At 38.4% G+C, this 21,896-nt stretch overlaps 1 long non-coding RNA gene across 1 annotated transcript in view; it reads right to left on the bottom strand.

Annotated features, from left to right (window-relative positions):
- The window catches only part of LOC116277680 (uncharacterized), a 94,328-nt gene extending 79,807 nt beyond the window's left edge, over positions 1-14,521 (bottom strand). Inside the window, exon 1 of the long non-coding RNA XR_012077532.1 lies at positions 14,332-14,521. This is a non-coding gene — a long non-coding RNA (uncharacterized lncRNA). The remainder of the gene's footprint in view (positions 1-14,331) is intronic.
- Positions 14,522-21,896: the final 7,375 nt, after the last annotated feature.

Raw genomic sequence — 21,896 nt, 5'->3', positions numbered from 1 at the left:
CAGGACACACCCCAAAATATTTGAGAAGAAATTTGAGAAACAATGGGTGCAGGAAGGACTTTCAGATCTTCCCCTGAAGCAGTTGATAAGGCCATCATATAACATCCTTATCTCTGAAGACTGAGGAACATCAGAGGGATGCTGGGAGGAATCTGAACAAACAGACCTTGTCAAGTTTCCCTCTGTTTACTATACTTAGCTCATACCCTTTTTCCTATTACATTTTCCCACAACTTTCTACTCTATCAAATCTAGCATAAAATGCTCAGGTTTAACACCTGATTTGTGTCTTAACTTCATTAAAGTCTCCTGTGTCATGTAAAACTTATATTAAATAAAACTGTATATTTTTATCTTGTTAATCTATCTTTTGTTATAGGGGCCCGGCAAAGAACTTAGAAGGGTAGAAGGAAATGATATTTTCCTCCCCTACAAGATGTTTTGATACTAATTTATTTAATCCTCTATTATTCTATAAAGTAGATACTATTATTTGCATTTTATAGATTAAAAAAAAAAACCTTAGTGGTGCCCAGGTATGGAAGACTGCTTCAACATTTAAAAACCAGTTAGTGTAATCCATCATATCAATAGACTGAAAGAGAAAAATCACATGATTCTGTCAATAAATGCAGAAAAAAGCATTTGACAAAATTCAACATCTATTCATGATAAAAAACTGTCAGAAAACTATGAATTGGGAAGAACTTTCTCAACTTGATAAAAAATGTCTTTGAACAATTCTTACTTACTGGAAAGAAACATGAAGCTTTCCCATCAAGATCAGGCATAAGTTAAGTATATCTCCTCTCACCACTCCTTTTCAATATTCTACTGCAAGTTCTAGCTCATGCAATAAAACAAGAACAGAAAATAAAAGTTACACATACCAGGAACACAGAAATAAACCTGTCTTTGCAGATGACATGATTGTCTATGTAGAAAATCTGAAAGAATCAACAAAAAAACTCCTGTGCTAATAAGCAATTATATCATGGTTGTAGGCTACAAGGTTAATATACAAATGCCAATCACTTTCCAATATGCCAGCAATAAACAAGTGCAAATTAAAATTAAAAAAAATACCATTTATATTAGCACTCAAAAATGAAGTATGTAAGTATAAATCTAACAAAATATGTACAAAATCTGTGTGAGACAAACTATTAAATTAATTAATAAAATCAAAGAAGAATTAAGTAAACGGAGAGATATTCCATGTTCATGGATAGGAAGATTCAATATTGTCAAGACGCCAGTTCTTCCCAAATTAATCTATAGATTCAGTGCGATTTCAATTAAAATTCTAGGAAGTTATTTTGTGGATATAGACAAACTGATACTAAAGTTTATTTGAGACACAAAAGACCTAGAATAGCCAACTCAATATTGTAGAAAATGTAAAATGTTGGAGGACTGACACTACCTGATTTCAAGACTTACTATAAAGCTACAGTAAAATAGTGTGGCATTGGTGAAAGAACAAACAGATCAAAGAAACAGAATATACAGCCCAGAAAAAGACCTATATAAATATAAGTAACTGATTTTTGAAAAAGAAGTAAAGGCAAGTCAATGAAACAAAGGTAGTCTTTTAAACAAATGGTGTTGAAGCAACTGGACATCTACAAATTTAAAAAAATGAATCTAGACACAGACCTTACACCCTTCACAAAAATTAACACAAAATGGATCACAGAAATGTACAATGCAAAACTATAAAACTCCTAGAAGATAACATATGAGAAAATCTAGATGACCTGAGATACAGCAATGCCTTTTTAGATACAACACTATAGGCATGATCCATGAAAGAAATAATTGATGAGATGGACTTCACTAAAAGTAAAAACTTCTACTCTACAAAAGACAGTATCAAGATAATGAGACGACAAGCCACAGACTGGGAGAAAATATTGCAAAAGACACATCTGATAATGGACCATTACTGAAAGTATACAAGGAACTCTTAAAACTCAACAATAAGAAAGCAAAGAACTGATCAAAAAATGGGCTAAAGGCTTTAAAGATATGTCACCAAAGAAAATATAAAGATGGCAAATAAACACATGAAGAGATACTCCACATCATATCTCATCACAAAAATGCAAATTAAAACAACAATTAGATACCACTACATACCTTTTAGAATGGCCAGAATCTGAAACACTGACAATACTGATAGCTTGTGAAGAAGTGGATCAGTAGGAACCCTCACTCACTGCTGGTGGGAATTCAAAATGGTAGAGACACTTTGGAAAAACAGTTTGGTGGTTTCTTATAAAACCAGACATATTCTTATAATACAATTCAGCAATCTGTATGATACCATAAAGATGGATACATGTCATTATACTTTTGTCCAAACCCATAGTATGCACAGCATCAAGAATGATTCCTAATGTAAACTAAGGACTTTAAGTGATAAAGACATATCAATGAAGGTCCATCAATTACAACAAATATACCACTCTGGTGGGGGGTGTTGATAATGGAAGAAACTATGCATGTGTTGGGGCAGGGGTACATGGGAAATTTCTGTACTTCTCCTCAATTTTTCTATGAACCTCAGACTGCTCTATAAAAATTGTCTTTATAAAGAAAGTTTTTAAACTGAGACATAGAAAAGCTAGGTCACATTCCTACAATTCTATAACCAGTAGGTTGTTGTTTAGGGCTTTAGACTTCCATCTGCCAGGTTCCAATACCTGTGCCCTTAGCCAATCAATATATTAATAAAATTAAGTGTTTGAACTTACAAGGTTGGGTAATGTCTCAATTCTGATAAATTTGCCTTGGTGCTTAACATTCTTTGCACTTCGTTGGATAATTCTGGCATTTCTCATGGCACCCTAACTGTGCAGTTTATAGTCTTCCTAATTTCAAAAGCTGCCCTCTTTCTCAGCCTCTTAAGAAACCACTCTCCCACCAATCTCTGTGTCTCAGCCACTCAGGTGCTTCAGTTCCTGAAGAAAGTTCAATTCCCTCTTGTCTGAAGAACTTAATACCCTTCCGTGACTCTAGGAAATTCTACTCCTAGCAGCCTTCCCCATACTGCCTAAATAAGTAAAATTCTGTATCACATCAAAGTCTCTTTTTTCCACTACTATCTCATTTATCCCTTTTCCTCTCCCAGTTTCCAAATATCACAGAGCTGACTCCTTTCTGTTTCCCACCCGAGAGTAAAACTGAGCAACAAAACTTTCATGTCTTACAAAAAAAGAGCACAAGTCCAACGTATTTCTCTCTCTTTGATCCCACACCCTCTCTCTCCTTCTCCAGGTTAGAATCCTTTGGATTCACAGCTTTCTTAAGAAAGCGTCCCTTAAGGCTTTTCCCTTCCCTTAAGGCAAGGGAAATAAATCTTTGATTTTTCATTTCTCAAAGAACTGCAAACCTTCTCTTCCTACTCTTGCTATGACCTAGGCAACAATCCAAATTAGAGTAACAATAACCAATAAATGTTGTGTCAATCAATCTCTGAAGTAAAGGAGGTGCTGAAGTCCCCCAAAAGATTAGTTAGGCATCATTAGGATAAACATTAATGCAGAAAATCTCATGTTTAATCTCTTGTTCACATATGTATGACCACCTATAATCAGGCTAATCTGATACAAACGTACCTTTTGAAATACAACTTTTGTTGTGATTTACTAGTTAATTGTTTGGAGGCCAGAAATTTGATTCCAGATTAAAAACATGTAACTGGGAGTTCAGAACTTGTAGATACTAACTACTATGTATAAAACAGATAAACAACAAGGTCCTAGTGTATAGCACAGGGAACTATATTCAGAATCTTGCAATGGCCTATAAGGAAAAAGAATATGAAAAAGAATAAATATATATGTGCAAATGAATCACTATGCTGTAGACCAGAGATTAACACAACATGGTAAACTGACTATACTTCAATTAAAACAACCAACCAATCGAAACATAAAATCACAGTGTCTGCCTTCTAAAGATTTTGACCCTTGGGTATATACTTTATTATGAAACAAGACCAGTCATGGAACGTTTTAGACATGTTGAAACCTAGAGATCAAGATAACTTTCTCCAATACTGAAGGTACAGAATCTAAATATAATTCACAAGAGAATGCTGTGGCAGTAATCTCATGGACCCTGAATATGCCTTATTCTTTCTATACTCAACATTCAACAGAAGACTTAAAATATCCTGAAGAAGATAGAAAATCTCTAAATCCAACCTAAAAGTACATGAAGGAGGGTAAAGGCACGCAAGAATAGATGAAGTCATTGGGACAAATACAGCAGATCTTCATTTTACAATGCACAGTATGAAGAAATGTATGCAGAACAACATACATTCATTCATTTCAAATAGCCCCCCTTAATCTGAGTTGAGGGGCTTCATTCTACACATTTTGAATGCTAAGGTAAGTAAAATGTGTTGTTTCCTTTTATTTTGGTGTCTGGAAATGAGTCTATTTGTCACTAACACCCATAGAATACAGACAGGACTAAACAGGCTTTCGGAAAAAAAAAAAAAAAAACATTAGCTGCTTTTGGCACAGTGCTGGGTTTGCAACATGAGTTGCTTACCAGTCTATGAGTGTAATGATTAACATTTGGCTTCTTGTTCTTTCATTTACTATGGGGACTTTTTAGCCTTTGATCACCTTTCTATTTCACCCATTGCCCTTCAGTTTTACAAATTATTCACACACAACATTTGGTTTTTCCTTTCATCTTTCTCATTCATTGTTCCTTCTATCCATTAACTAATGTTTATTGAATTATTCAGTAATTTAGGGAGACCCCCACCACAGGCCACCAACAAAGTGTAAGTTTTCCCAGGCTCCTTTTTTTTTTCTTCACTGAAGGCCATATAGATGAGACTAAAATTTGCCATGAAACACCTGGTCCCAACTACCGTTTTCAGATCTACAATGCTCAAAGTTAATATTAAAACTCTGTGAAACCCATTATCACTATATGAATTACTTAGAGATCTAGAGAAATTGATTTTTTTTAATTTTAAAGACATTAAATATTGTGATTAGTGGCTATAAAGAAATAAAAGATGCAAAATTTGGTTAAATAACTTGGGATATCATTGCTATTTGCCTTAACAGGAATATGTTAATTATTTAATTGAAAAATTAATTCCAGGAAGAGACTTAGAGAAGTTGAATCATAGCTCATCCAGACCCTGAACATGTTTTAAAACTATTTCATACATTTTTAAGCATCAAACAATATACCAGATAGTGTGTTAAATATTGTAGTGTTATCACATTAATACTCTACAATCATATGGGGTAGATTTTATCATTCCATGGCTTTTACACAACAGGAAATGGAAGATCAGAGAAGTCAGATAACAAAAGCATTTGAAGGGCCCACACTGGAATCTAAGCCTCCACTTACACAACCATACATTTTTATCACACCACACTGCCTCCCTTAGCTAGACGGCACCTGAACCAGAGTTTTTTACTTCTCCCTTTTAAAATTATTTTGTACATTATGGTACTGAATAACTAGTATTTTATTACCTCTTCTCTATTTTTTATTCAACTGATACATGTACAATGTTCTAACACTTGAATGATGTTACAAGGCTATAAAAACAATAAAAAGCAGCACCTTGCTCACCTGCCCCCATCCAAGTCCCAGTTTGGCTGTTTCTTTTCACATCTGTGTCCATATTTTAAATAATATGTTTATATATATACACTACCTTTGAAATTTAGACACTATTCATTTATTTTGCCTTATGAAAAAAGAAAAGAGTTAAGCTTTTTTTTTTTTTTAACCACTCCCTAAACATACACACTCTCATTTCCTCCATTCATTTTCTATGTTTAGCTGAAATTTTACTGGATATTTACCTTATTGCAACAATAAAAATACTGTTCACAGATGAGCGATATGGTATACTAGAACTTTTCCTTTAACTGTACAATTATTATATAGTTTTCCTGTAATTAATAGTTACTAATAATCATTATTTTTTTTGCTTAGTTGTTTGTGTTTTTTAGTTTTCTACATATGTATTATTGTTCACTATGTTGTACTCTGTTCACCACTGAGATGATAGATTTCATATATCTCATATCTGAACAGTCTCAGCTATCATCTGCAGATTGTTCTCCATGCTTACAGAGTTACTTGAGATCTATCATGCCTTCCATTTCTCCCATATTCTCTTTGCCTATGTACTTTTATATATTTATTTTTTTATCCCTTTCAACTTTATTTTAAGTAGGTGTTAGGGAGATTAGGATGCATATGTTTTTAATAAGCTATGTTTAATCACAAATCCAATATACCTTGAAATTGTCTTTAGCGCATAATTTAGCATTCACCAGAGCAGCATGTAATTTTGTTTTGTATGATAATTTGTTCTGCATTTAGAACATGGAGCAGGGAACTTATTACATGTTTCTTTGGATCTACATTTGTATTGAGCACACCACATTATTCAGAGTAACCAATTTATATTCTTATTGTTGCAATCAATATAGCACCCAACCAATTCATCCTGCCATTCCCTGAATGTAAGATATAAAAAAATGGGAAGGCTGGTGGTAGAAAAAATCCTCTTTAATAAATTAAGTATAATCTCAAAGCAAAACTTTTCCTTTAAAGGTTGTATTTGTTTTTGATATTTACATTCTATATATTTAAAAATAAATTTGAGATTTTAAAATGTTTCATGACAAATTATATGAAAAAGGGACTTTCCAATTTTCTAACACAAAACAATAAAGCTAATTTGATTTGTAGCCAATTTGCCATTGAGCTGTTTCAGCAGGATAAATTACTCTGCTGTTCAGTAATATTGTTGGCAATTATGTTCCAGGAGAACAGGAAGGATTAAATAAAAATTTTCTTACAACTTCTCTTTTGAAGTAGCAAGGCCAGCCTTTAAAAGAATCAAGCATGGAAGAACTTGCTTTCATAGTAATACACAAAACCAAAGTCCTAACTTGTTTATAAAACTTCATCCTCATGTTGAAAAGAAAATATTTTCCCTTCATATATAAAGATAATTTAAATTAAAAGAGAAAGATATTAAGGCTGAGTTACTTTATGATGTCTATATATATATATATATATATATAAAAATACAAGTTTGGGAACCTCTCATATATATACGAGAAATACAGGTTCCCAAACCTATTCCATTTATTCTATGGTATTATATCTCCTGTTAAAAGAATTTTAAAATATGAAAATGAAAGAAAAATTAAAATATCAATATAACATTACCTTGTATTTTTTTCACCTTTTAATCTCTCAGACTAATTTAATAGTCTAACTTTATTTTCCATGGTTTTAGAAGCATCAACCAAAAATGTATTAGCAAACCTAATACACTGCCTTCTTAGGGTCCATGAATAAGTAATTTTGGAAGGCCAGCACACAGAATGAAAGATGATTCTTTCTCTCTGTCTGGATTTTCTTTTGTAAGATATTACTAATATCAGGCAGACCTGTTTTCAAATATTAAGAAAAGAGAGGTGGGAGTGGAAAGAGAAAGAGAGAGAGAAAATTGAAGTCACCTACCATCTGCATTATCCAAAATCAGATTAAAATTCAAAATGATTTACTTTCAAAAGTTGGTGAGAGAAAGAGATAACTGCATTCAAGAGAAAAGCAGTCCCTGCTAAACACGTGAAGTGTGGGTTATTATGGTTATTAAAAGGAAGAGGATACTTTAAGTATAAGGGCCTGCACAGAACAGCAGTGGAGAGCATGAGCCGCATAGACACATGGTCTTGCTTCACATCCCACATCTGTGACATCCTAGTGCTGTGATCTAGAACAAGCCCCTGACTACCTCTAAATGTCTTTCTGCATTTATGAAATATGGCAAATAGTACCTAGTCATAGGATCATTGGTAGGATTAAACAAGAATACATGTGAAACAGCATTCTGTCCAGAATTTATAAAAGAGATATTAACTATAACTGCTAGCAATTTCACTCATGAGTTCAACAATACTTTTTTAAATGCCTATTATATATTCCACAGGCACTGTTCTAGGTGTTGTAGACTTAGTAGTAGTAAATTAATTAAACAAGGAGGTCAACAGACCAAGATGGCTTTAATATAAGTCTATGTAAGCAACACAAAATCTTAGCCTATAAAAACTTAAAAGATTAAGAAACCAAAACCTAAGGATCACAAACAGCCAACCAGGCTTTCCTAAAAAGGCAACTGCTTAAGTTACAGCCAATCAATTTCCTTGCTTTGCTTCTGCATCTCCTCTGTAAAAGTCCTACTCTTGTCTCCTATTGATGGAATGCCCCTAACCACTTTCAGTTTGGCTCTGTCCAATTAGAATTAGTTTTTGTCCTGTCCAGGAGTTTTGCTCCAGTTAAAGGTAATGATGATGACTTTTTCTGACCCTTGTGACTTCAATCAACTAAAGCTTCAACTCTGTCAACCTTTGCCCCTATTCTATGCTTAATTCTCTGCTGCTCAAGTCCTTTCATGAATACGCATACACTTCCCAAACCCCTTAATAAATATGCATGTACCCTTAGCTTAAGACTTCCCCAGTTTTGCTGTTTGAGGAGACACTCCTTTGGGAAATATGCTCAGTGTTCTCCTCACCTGTTGTAAGTACAAAATACTTCCTTTTCCTCCTTTTTGGCTTGATTGTGTCTTTTGGTTTACAACCCACCAAGATGCAAACCCAGTTTTGGGGTAACAATCATCCTTGGGAAAGATGAGTTGGAAGTTTTAGAAATGAGATACTTGTCTCGGAGAGAGAGAGAAGAGTGAAAGGACAAAGGAAATAAAGGAACATTTCCAAGAGTGACTTATAAGATAGATCATGGAAATTAAGTGTGTAATGAGAGAACAACAAATGTGAAGGGGTGAAGGTTTACTTGAGTAGGTATTACTAACTTCTTACTTGTGAGAGCAGAGGTTGGGTCTTGGTTCTTCCTGCCCAGAGGGCATATGGGATTTTTAAATATTGTTCCCCCCTTCCCAAATCTCTTCAGAAGTCTGATGGCTTCTTTTAACCCCACAGAAACAGCTCCCTAATTCTTCACCTAGGGCAATGCATGTCTACTTTTCCTACACTGGCATGATTAAGAGCCCTACTCCAGAGAACAGTCCTGGAATAAAGAATTTTCTCCTAGATACCCTTTGGTTATTGCCTGTGTGGAATACAGCTGACAACTGGATTCAACGTACATAATATATACATATTTTTGAGGATTAATTTTATACTAGGCTTTGTTCTAGGCACTTTGAATAAAACAATAATCCTTGCCTTTAGGAAGCTTTGTTTTTGGTGGGCAGCTGAATAAGAAAAGGAGTATGATGTGGGAGGTGTAGTTTTAAATAGGGTGATCACAAAGAGTTTCTTTAGAAAACAAAGACTTAAAGTAAGGGAGTGAGTCATGGGATAGTTAGGAGAGTGTATCAAGCTCAGGGAATCTCAAATGCAAATATCCAGAGGTGGAAATTTACCAGATTCATTCCTAGAGCAGTAAGGAGGCCTTGTGAATAGAGACCAATCATAGATGTGACATAAAATCCATATTTTATGGCAAAATAAGAAAAATTTAAACATAAAAAAATTTTTTTCTGCCCTTTGGCCTCCTCTCTTCCTCTATTGTGCATTATGTATCTGCATTATGCATCAACCAAACCTTCCCCATCAGCAAAAATACCTGTTCAATCATAAAGAGCAACATTCTTCTAGCATTAACAAGACAACTCCTTAAAAGATAACATTCCTTCTTGATCTTGTAAGGGGTCACATGACCCACCAGCATGATGCTTAGATCTGGATTATGTAAACTGTCTATAATACATCATTTGCTGTACAGTCCTCTGTCTCAAAAACTCTTATGTAACCAGCCTAGATTTCTAACCAGCAAAACAGTTCCCAGAGCTCTCTGAGTTGCTCTTCCTGGGTTATAATCCTCAAACTTGGCTCATGTAAAATTTTTAATTTCTTTCTTAGATTGACTGATTACTTTTTATTGACATAGGCTAACAGAGGTAAGGAGGATGAAGGCTTGGGTTGCATTGTTTTCTTACTGTGAGAAAAAAAACCAGAGAAGCTTTGAAGGAGAGGAATGATGATCAAAACTATATTTTAAAAGGACCACTCTGGCTGCTGCACTAAAGACATGTTCCCTTACTTTAGACGCTCATGAGATTTTGTGTGTGTGTGTGGCCCAGAGTAGCTCCAGACAAAAGTCTAATGATAAAAGAAAAATAAAACTCTTGAGAATTTCAGAAATCTGGGCTGGAGACGCTGGTTCAACCACTAAAGGTTCTCGGGAGTGATCTATTTTTTTAGGTCAACATGTTACCAATTCTGGGAGCTCTGTGGGATCTTGTCCCCAAAAGTGACCTATCTTCTTGATACTGCACATGAGAATGTATTATGTTTTGGGTGGGTTCCTAGAGAGTAGGAAGGGATATGGGATTCTAGCACAGAACCCTGGGGCTCAATAAGACTTCTGCTGAAATCTAAGGTTGCAGCAACCCTATCAAGCTATTCCAGTCTAAAATCAGAAAATAAGGTCATACCTGCAGAAGACCCAAATTGGAGCCCACCTTATATTACCAAGTACTGTCAGCACTGGCTGTTTCCTACTGCCCTTCCATAGCCATCTTCCTCTTTCTCCTTTTCCTGCAGCCCTAACTCTGGGGTCCTCAACATGCCACTTATACATACCACTTTTACATCCATGCAAACTGCAGACCCTGGCACCCTTACCTATCTAGCCACTAGACAGCTAATACCATATGATCTCATTTATACATGGAATCTAAAATGAACAAAAAACTAGCTCATAGATGCAGAGAACAGATTGGTGGTTGCCAGAGATGGAGGGGTAGGATGGGGTGGGGTGGGGCCAGGGGAGTGAGTGGGACGGGGGTGCAAAATCAGTGAAGGAGGTCAAAAGGAACAACCTTGCAGTTATAAAATAAGTCATAGGGATGCAAGGTACAACATAGTGACTATAGTTAACAATACTGTATTGTATATATAAAGTTGCTAAGAGTAAATCTTAAAAGTTCTCATCACAAGAAAAAAAATGAATGACTATATATGTTGACAGATGTTAACTAGAATCATTGTGGTGATCATTTCAAAATGAATACAAATATCAAATCATGCCGTACACCTGAAACTAATATCATGTTATATGACAATTATATCTCAATTTTTTAAATGACCAATATTCTTGACACTGAACTTGAGAGTTGATTATGTTTTAGTAAGTTCCCGCAGTGCAGTGACACCTGGGAGTTCCTGAACAACTGTGTAGGACTTGTTACAATACTGACACCATATGCTTGGAGGACGCCAGGCAGAAGGATCATTGCTGGGGCCTGACTTGAAAGGGACAGTAACAAAATTCAGGCACCCAAGGTGGGATAGACTGTGGCCTTTTTACCTGCAGCTATCCCCTAGACTCCAGGCTTGCCCTGGCTCCAGCAGGAGGATGGCTGAGGCTTTGGGAGGTTCAGGTGAGGATGATTGACCCTGGTTTCTGAGTACACCCTGATAGGGTAGAAGGGCAGCAACCTTCAGCCAAATTCAGAGCAACTCTTTCCAGCAACCCGATACCCAGGTGTGGTGCATAAATAGCCCAGCCCCTAGTCACTGGGACTGTGCTCCACTGAGGAGACCACACTGTGGCATCGTTGGGGATTGGAGAATGAAACTCATGCACGCCTGCCTCTGACTGGCCTTCCCGAGGTACTGGTCACCTGGGGACAGCGGGGACCTGAGGATGAGAGGGAGCCAGGGCAGTCCTGTCAACAGCGCTGTCCACCTGACCCTGGGACAAGGCAGTAGCAGCTGCGCGAGGGCTTTCAGCCCTCCCTGCCAACCTCCAGGCGTCAGCAGTGGTGTTCTCCATTGTCACTGTCTGTCAAGGAAAGCGGCCATCCCCGTGAGCCAAGAGGCCAGACCAAGAAAAGCCCCAGGTATTGAGGGCCGCCTGACAAAACGGAATGAGGGCACTCGATCTGAGTTCAAGAAGGCACCAGGGATGCCGGAGTGTCAAAGGGTAGGTATGCAACTGGTGACTAGATGACCATCTTCTGGTCAGCACTAGTTTCTCTGAAGTGGTCTGGGGAGCCTCATGAGCCGTCCCCAAGGCCAGGAACCCCACTATCACTCCTCCCCCTCTGTGTGTGAGGCAAACTGAGGTTCCACGGGCTCTCCTCCAGATATCACACAGATACCAGCTGCCTGGCCATCTGGAGAATGCCCTGTGGGGACCCCACATGCTTTTAGTCCTCAGCCAACAGAAAGTCTGAAAACTCCTCTTTTTCAGCTGTAAGGATGAAAGAGAAGACCCTTCCCCAGACAGCTGGACCATCCCCTAAGGGAGCAAGCTGTCAGGAACTAATGTGGCCCTGAGACGTCCCATCTAACCTCCTATGGGACATTCTGACCGAGGAGGGACTCTCTAAGGCATGAACAGTTGCAAATTCAAGGGAGACCCCCAGTTATATCAGAGTCCATGCCATTTGGAAGCCTCCTCTTTCAGTCTTTTGAATGCATGAACAGTTTGATGCTGGTTCCAAATTTCCTAAGCCAGAAATCCTATTCAGGTCAAATCTTGTGGCATTTGCCTGCCAACTCATCACTCCAACAGCCCCCTCAGTAGTGGGAAACAAATCCCTGAAAACAGAATATCTGAAGTCTGGGGAACCAAATGTTCAGCATACCAAAGGACAGCCCATTAGGATGTATTCTGCAGAGCTGGAATTTTTTAGGTATCACCACCTCGACTTCAAAACACTTAATCTTATGTAACACAGCCTGGCCCCAATACCAGCTGGGATATGGGAAAGCTGCCCATCAATGGGTCTCTAAATGATGTTACTTCCAGTTGCCCTGCTCCAGGTGCAATTAACCCCAAGATAAATTAAAGCTGAGTGCATTTGAACTCCTGTCTGGTAGACTCATCCCCCAAGCCTGAGAGAAAGGGCGATTTGGCCCTTTTGAAATGGAGCGACTCAAGTGTGCCCTCCAAGTAGGAGAAACTACAAAAGCTCTCACAGAATACGGTGACTAAGTGCTACTAGCACCCACCAACCTGGCCCTGCATCCCTGCTGGCCAGGAGACTGGGGACACCGAAAAACCTGGAAAACCCTCAGTCTGTGAGACAGCTCACCCCTAAAGGGAACAGGCCCCACCTGCTGATCTTAACCACGCACTCTGCCCTGAAGTTGAAGGAGGTCACTCCTGAGGCATATCACACATCACACTCGAGTGAAGAGGGCACAGAGCCCCCACATCCTGGGAGACAACCTGGGGAAATGCCCCCTTGACTACTCGTGTGAACCTCTCTCTGAAGTTCCTCTTCCGGAAAACAACAGAGGTGTGACCGGGGAGATTCAGGCCGCGGCAGTGAGCCTCTGCATCAGGGTACACTTCTGCCTACAGGCAAAAGACCTAGGTACTTTCACTTTTAAGAAAAAAATTGACATGTAACTGTCAGATTGTTACATAAGTGGGGGCACTGGGCAGACAGGTGGAGGAGAAGGAGGATGGTCTGGAAGATGGTGTTATATGCCTTCAGCGGGTGTCAGCAATGGGTGCCAGCAAGAAACTGGTTAAAGCCCAACAGCCACGACTGCATGTAGCAGAAAAGAATTAACTGGACGCGACCCAATGTTCACTGTATTATAATTAACATTGCAGTTTAGGCCCCACCATGGGCTTTTCTGTATACACCATGGGTAAGGACATGCGCAAAAGGGCCAAACATGACTAAGCATTCCAGGAACAAGAGCCATCAATCAATCAAAAGACCACCCCTAAACAAGGGTATAAGAGAAAAGGGAGACAAAAACTGCAGCTTTTCCTCCCTTGGAGCCCGCCTCCCATTCTTGGGGGTGTACTTTTTCTTTCTTTTAAAATAAATCTTAAAATCTTTCACTACGCAATGCACCATTTCCCGACTGCGAATCTGTTTTCCAGGTATGACTCGCCCTGGGGTCTCTACCTCTTGGGGTAACATAACCATTATTCTTGCTAATATTTGGGCCATACATCCTAAATTGTCTGGTGTCCTTTGTGTCCAAAAGTTTAGACAAACGGCAGGGGCTCAGGGATGTGAACAGCTAGTGCTAAGGCCTGGTGACCATCCAACACATCTAAAGGCGGCTGGGGAGAAGTTCTGCTCCTCGCCCACAGCAACGGAGCCGCCCAAACACAGCAGAAATCAGGTTCGGACCCCAGGCTCTCACCCTTCAAGAATGACAAGCAGGGCAAAAGACAGAGCAAGGACTTTTTACCAGCAAAGCCCATTAACAGTTCTTGGGGAATCTGGGTAATAAAATAAAGTCTAACCTTTTGTTTTCCTTTGTGCTTAGTTTCACTAGCTTGTAGGATGCCACGCGCAGAGGACTTGCTCCGGGCCCTTCAGACCAGAGTTCCCAGTGTGAAACAGCCGCTCCTCACTCTAGCTCTGGACTGAACACGGAAGCGGGGCGCACACAGGGCAACTCAACATGGCGGCGGGGTGCCAGCTGTGCGCAGAGACGCCGGGCCCTTCAGTCTGAGGAGCGAGACTCCGAGACTCGCGAGAACTCCGCACCTCCAGGCCCCGCCCTGCCCCGCCCCGCTGAGTAGATCCCTACAAAGCAGCCCGACCCATGACTTGCCCGAGGAGCCTGTTCTCTAGTGCGGGAGCTCCCCTTTCTTTATGCTCCATAAAACTTTGAAAGAAGCAGGGAAATACTTTGCAGTTATTAAATTTTATGATTTCCCTATTATGCCATTATCCCTACAAAAAGGAATTAAAAATTAGTGTATTCCTGCTTCTGTGTATTTTTCCTGCCTTCCTGAAGTTACAAATAAAGAATAAACAAAAAGATGAAAAGTAGGAAGAGAAAGCAAGAGCAAAGGTGATTGCTATGATGTAAGTGAGTGACTTAGGTCCTGGTTATTAGCTGAAGATTTGTTGCCTGAATTTCAGAATTTATTCAAAACCCCTTATGGCTTCTTTGGCACGTGCAAATATGAAGGAATATCACATCTCTGATTTATAAAATAAAATCCAAGAACTAGTGACTCAATATGACTATTTGGGGCAGAAGATGCTTCACAGCTGGACAATTTACTACTAGGATCATTAAGGGTGACACTAAACACATAATACAAGGATTTTGTTTACCTTCATTCTATTTCAGAAACAACATACTCCCCTCTCAAAACATATGCTGTTGCTTAAATGCCTGGCAACTCCTTTTATTTTCAGGTCTTCTTTCTTCCTGTTTCCAATTTCATGGATTTCCTACTCACTAAAGACATTTAAGCCATTCTGGTTATATACTGCTGTGTAACAAACCACCTCATACTCACTGGCATAAAGTAACAACAATTTTATTATGTGGGTCAGGAATTCAAAGCAGAGCTGGGAAGGCTTGTCTTGGGATGTTTTTATAGCTGCTCCATGAAATCTGGGCTCCCAGCTGGGAGGTTATGTGTCTGGGGTGACTCAAATGGCTGTGGATTGGAATCATTAGACTCCCATGACAGGCACTAAAGCTGGGCTCAGTTGAGACTGATGACCGACACAAGACCTTTTGAGGTAACTAGGTTTTTTTAAAGCATAGCAACTGGATTCCAAAAGCCAGTTTCTGCAGAGCAAATGTTCAAAAACTAAGGAAGATGCATGATGAACTAAGCTCAAAAATCAATAGTCCTCCCCTATTGGTTGAAGTAGTCACAATTTTATCATGATTGAAGGAGATGATTCAGAGGCTTTGCCTCCTGATGAGAGGAGTGTGGAAGAATTTGTACTCATTTTTTTAAAAACTACTACATAAACCACGTATAAAAGCTGGAGCACAGACTAATTGCTAAATGTGTGAATAAGAATGTATGTATGTTGCTCATTATTGGATGCATTCCATCATCCATTCTATTCAACAAACAGTCCATATACTTCATGGGTAACAGCTCAACATACTCCAGTGGAAGACCTAATGAGTCTAGGGAAATCCAGATTTCAGCCAAACAGTACAGGGTATTTCTCAGGACACAGGGTTGGTCCTGGAAAGAGCATGTGTAACAATTTAGATCACTGGGATGCATTTTTAGACAGTATTGACTTTTCCTGCCTTTGTCTCTTAGCCTCTGAACATTATCATGTGTGCCTTGAGGCTTGGTCTATTATGGCCATTTTGGTAACAGCTGGAGAAAGAAAGCAACATGTGGAGCAAAGCAGAGCAAAAACATTCAAATCAGAAGGAGTCAGAGCTTGATTGAGTCCTGTCCTCTGAGAGCACTTTTGCTGTGCTTTTTCAGTTCCATTACACCATAACTTTCTTTCATTGCTTAGCCACACCAAGTTGGATTTTATGTGTTTTATGTATATCTGTGTTCAGAAGCATCATTACTGATATTGTCTGTATGAAAGAAAAATTAAATATAAAATAAAGTAATCCTGAATCCCCTTGATATTTTTGTCAGTTAATCCTTTTATGTTTTTATTAAGTCCTTAAATTTATGTGATTCCAGAACTGTTTTAGTTGGAGAATGATGGAAACTGTCCAAAATACAAAAACAAAAACAAAAACAAAAAAGCCCCCAGATAATCCAAATTGCTTTTCTCAAACATAATCAAGAATTGGTCTTTGGGGCTCATCTGAATATATTTTAACTTTAAAAGGTATTCGATATGTATTTCTTTAAGTGGATGAGAATACAAATTTGAGATAACCCAAGCTTTATGTGTTATAAATTGATGACTTCTTTTTCAGTCTTCATAATCCAACTAGTCTCTACTTCAATTCCTGTTTAGAATTTCAGCAAGCTCCTTTATTGCCATGTGCTAAAGTGTGAATATTTGTGTCCCCCCAGATTCCTATGTTGAAACCTTAACCCACAGTGTGATAGTATTAGGAGGTGACTCGGTCACAAGGGTGGAGCCTCATGAATGGGATTCATTTCCTTAAAAAAAAGACCTCAGAGAGCACCCTTCCCTCTTCTGCCAAATAAGGACGCAGTGAAAGATATCTGTCTAGGAACCGGGAAGCAGGCTCTCACCAGGAACAAATCTGCAAGTGCCTTATTCTTGGATTTTCCAGCCTCCAGAACAGTGAAAAATAAATTTATGTCATTGATAAGCCACTCAGTCCAAGACACTTTTATTATAGCAGACTGAATGGACTAAACCATCATGTAAATACTTCTATTACATGATTCACACTCTGTTGTATGTGTGTGTCTGCCTCCCATTACATTCTGAGCAAGCACTTCTGGGACTTATCCATCTTTGTTCTTAGCACAGAGTAGATGCTCGTAGACTGCCAAGTCAATGAGTGAATGCCCAGATAGAAATCAGGGTGGGGAGCATGAGTAAAAGTTTATAAAGAACTTAATCGAACTCTTTTGACTACATTGTAGAAGGTGACTACTTTTTAGCATAGTCCAGGAGTCATATTTTTGACACCATAGTATATAGCAGGATAAGAAATCAGGTTTACTCAAAATGATTGTTTAATTATGCACTCTTGAAACATGCGGGGCTTAATTAACAGTGGTTGATCGTAAATCATGCAGATAAAATATATTGACTTCCCAGAATATGCTAATCCCATGCATAGGTACATTATTAGTCTAAGTAATTAATTATTTTTCTTGACTTATTTTTCCCCCAAAGTATTCAAGTATTCAAAATGGTAAGGTATTTTACTTACTATAAATGTCTTAGCCCATTTAAAAAAGACAGATTTTAAAACAATATTTAAAACTTTCCAAAAGACTCCCTTTTCCCATAGAGAGACAGAAGTGGGAGCACGGGGATTGCAGGGTTAGGCAAAGCAATAGAAAATTCTGCCTTAGAAAGGTAATGTTGTATGACCTTGAGCAAACAAAGGTACGCATTCTTGGAAGATTCAGTTGGTTTCAAGTCAGAAAGACCTTTAATTTGGCAGATGTTAATATGGGATTCCATATGCACATATATATATATATATATACAATTGATATGTTTTGGAAATTATCATTTATAATTTCTTATTTTTAAAAATGGCCTTTGGAACCTAAGCAACACTTAAAAATTTATACATTAATTAAAGATAATGGAGCTTTTAAATATTTGGTGCCAACAGCACAACACACTCCACTTACTGGAATTACCTCCCAAATAAACTGTACCGAAGTCTTCGTCATGAGGGCTGCCACTGGGGAGCCACAGACAAGACTAAGTCACTGACTCTCATCTGATTCTTTTGGGGGAATGTAATTTACCAAAGTATATTTTTAACTAATTGCAAAAATGATAAGGTGCAGATTTCATGTAGTTCTGAAAGTTAGCGATTATTTAACCTAAAGAAAAAGAAGTGTCTCAGTAGAGATAGGAATGTCATGCTTGCATTGCCCATGGAAAGTGAACTAACAGCAATCGTATTTAAGTTTCTTCCACAACTTTTCTTCAAATGCTCTTTGTCTTTCTCCTGATTCCCTTATTAATGAGGTAAACTTTGACAAATGCTCCCTGCCTGTTGGCATGTGGTGTGCTTTTTAACAGAAGGCAATGGAAACTGCATCATGACTGCTGCCTGATAGTGAGTACAAGACAGTGCTGAGACCAGAGGCATTCTAGCTTCAGATACATTTCAGTGAAGCCTTTACTTGGTATGTTAGGGCAGTGGTTTTCAAACTTGTTTTTCAAACATAAAATTACTGGTATTGTCTCCAAAGTGTTAATTATTAAGATTTGCCTCCTGGGATTCTGATTCAGCAGGATCAGAACAAGAATCAGGAATTTACACTTCTGACCAGAGGACAGCTCTCCATGGACACCGCTTCAAGAAACATGGGTGTAGTGCCTCTGGAGAACAAAAATCTTTGAAAATATTTGTAAAATTTCTCCATTTAAAATCCATTTGTTGTCTTTCTCTCACCAGTGTTCAAAACAGGGACTGAGAGAGAGAGAGAGAGAGATTATAACTTTCTCAGCTACTTCAGTGGCACTCAAAGTGCTAATTAAATAGTCTAGTTTGTTGTTAAGAATAAGACATTTCCATTATAAAGGATTATCTAATTTTTGAAGAAAAAAGTAATATTTGTTTTCCCATACAACCTTTGAAAGAGACATCTAAAAATGTTCAGGATTTGATTAGAAAGTCAGTTTACTAATTCAAAGTAATTTTTGTATTCTGAATGTGAGCAAATCTTTTAAGCCCAAGATCTCTAATTTATTTTATTCCATTTATATATTCTATATTTTTGTTAATTTGGGGCTAATTTCTTTAAACCACTAACTTCAGAATTTTACAGCTGACACAGAGGTGCTAAGGGAACAGTTCAGTCTGCAGTGTTGGCATCTGGCTTTGAAGTGTTATTTATTTGTTTCATGTCTTTTGATTTTACAAACATGAGGGGATAATAAAAATGAAAATGGTGATAGATGATAAGCTTGCAGTACTGGTGGGTTACAAATGGAAGTAAGGCCTTAATGAGGACTTTCCTGATGGAGTGTGTTGATAAATGGGGGAAAGAGAAAAAAGCAATTTGTGCATCAGTGTCAAAACAGAAACTAAGTCAAAGGACCCAAAAACAGAGGGTCCTTAAGGTTCTTGGTTGGGAGTCCTGCTACAGAATCCTTTTTGAAAAGAAAAAGGTCAGTGTCCCTATCTCACTGGAGGAAACTTCCCTAAAACTTTTTGATACTAAAATTACCTCTACATTCTCATGCTCTTTGATTTAGTCTGTTGCCAAATCCTTACTTTTTCAACATTTAACTTCTTTCTGCTGAATTCTCTTGAAGTAAGGTGAGAAAACTGGCATTAGAGGAAAGATATTTCGATTTTTAAAGAGTAACTTCTGTCTTTAATATTTTCTTTAATCGCATCCTTTTGTAGCAAGATCGTATTTTGAAATATTAACAGACGCTGCACCTGTTATAAGCTATTTCCTTCTATTCTACCCCACTTCGGGCAGCTGAGAGGGTTTTCTGTATATATTGCCCTGCGATGGTTACCAGAGAAATGCAAAGGGATGTTTGCTACAGAAAAGCAATTCAATATTCCCTTTTGGATTTCAAAGTAGATTTTTGAAATCTATAGCAGAGTAAAGGCCGAACTGCAAGAGCTAACTTCTTGCAAACTGAAGATCTGGCATGTAAGCAATAGGCATGAGTTTCCCTTCCTCCGTCCTTCCCCTCTCCCTCCCTCCCTCCTTCTCTCTTCTCCTATCCTCCCTCCCTCTTTCTCTCTTGAAATCTCTGTCTCTCCCCCTCTCTCTTTCTCCCTTCCTTTCGTCTCACTGGGAAGAGAGAATTAAACAGGAGGGAAGGGAATTAAATATAGTGAGTATTACTGAGGTTTCTGATCCCAGTGTCCTCTCCCCTTCTAATCAAGTAGGGCTTGGGGAATCTGAAAGTAAAGACCTATTTCCAGCTCAACACCAGAGAGACAGTAGGTATCACCCAATAAATCCTGGGCACTTACTATGGACTTCACCTAGATCAACTCATTTAATCCCACAATGACCTTGTACGGTAGATATTATTAATATAACCATTTTGTGACAGCAAATACTTTGAGGAGCCAAGATTTAAGCACAAGTGGTCTAGATCTGGAACCAAAGTTTATTTCTTCTAAAATGCAGAAGTAGCTGCCATTCTCCCTCCCAACCCACACAGCCCAAAGTTGATATCCTGTAAGGCCCTAAGGAAGGGCCTCCACACCCAAGTTTCCAGAGCCCCCGCATGGCACAGAATAACGTACAGAATTCATGGGTCCCCACACCCAACCTACATCAGAAGGCTTAGGAGAGAGTCAATGGATAATAAAGGGCATTGAGGTTGGGGAGAGGGGGATGAGGAGTAAAGGTGCTGACAAACGGAGACCACTGGAAACTTGGACAATAGCAGTAATGCCAAAAGCCCCAACCACCCGAACCCCCACACTTTCTACACAAGAAGACAGCCGCTGGAATTTAGATACGACACTGCAGAGGGGAAGGAAGGGCAAAATCCAGACTCCATTGTCCGAAGTGACTAAGAAAGATATAATTGAGTTTACCTGGAACTAAGATGCTATTTTCTGCCGCTAGGCAGAACAGCACCCAAAATGACACTAAGTCTAGTCATTGAGACCTCAAGTGAGATGTTTACACCCCTGAATTGTGAGGTATGTGCAATCCTGGCCCTCAGGAATTCAAAAGCAAAGAAACAAGCAAAAACACCAAGAATTTATTCCACAGTTAGGGATTTCACAGTGATTTTTACTCACCAGGCATGGAACCACTCCCATCCTTTGAACCACACTTATTTTTTGACCTTTAAAAAAAAAAACTTTGCAAGTTTTGGGGAACAAACTATGTGTGAAAAGTGGAGAAAACATGTGTGCAATGATTTCAGTCCACAAATACAACATCTTCTATTGTTTTGGGGGTTTACAGAGTCCGTATCATATACATTAATTCACTAAATCATGACAATAGCTCCATGAGGTAGGTATTATTGAATTTACAGGTGAAGTACCTGAGACTTCGAGGTTAAGTAACATGTCCAAGGAAACATGGCCCATGACAGAACTGGGACTCAAACCCAGGCCCTCCGATACACATAATTTGTATGTATATCAGATACTCAAAAGAGAAACTAGCTTAATTTTAGTCAATTCACCAAAAGAAAGAGAAAATATTAGGCCATTAAACGTCTCTCTCCATTTTTCCCCCCTTGATATAGCTTGGAAACTTGACTTCTTGACCTACGGGCCTGTTCATCTCTAGGTAAATGCTGGTGATTGCTTCACTTTTGTAAAATTAAATTTCAAATTATTACATTCCCCTTTTTTCAGTTTTTTTCCTCAGATTTTCAAATTATGATCAACACAAAATTTAGCAATATGTAAGTCACAGAAAAAAAAAAACTTTCACTAGATTCTGTTGCTCTT

Source organism: Vicugna pacos, chromosome 1, assembly GCF_048564905.1.
Source record: "Vicugna pacos chromosome 1, VicPac4, whole genome shotgun sequence".
Classification (NCBI taxonomy): domain Eukaryota; kingdom Metazoa; phylum Chordata; class Mammalia; order Artiodactyla; family Camelidae; genus Vicugna; species Vicugna pacos.
Note: the sequence above shows the minus strand (reverse complement) of the source record. Positions and strands in the feature narration are given on the sequence as shown.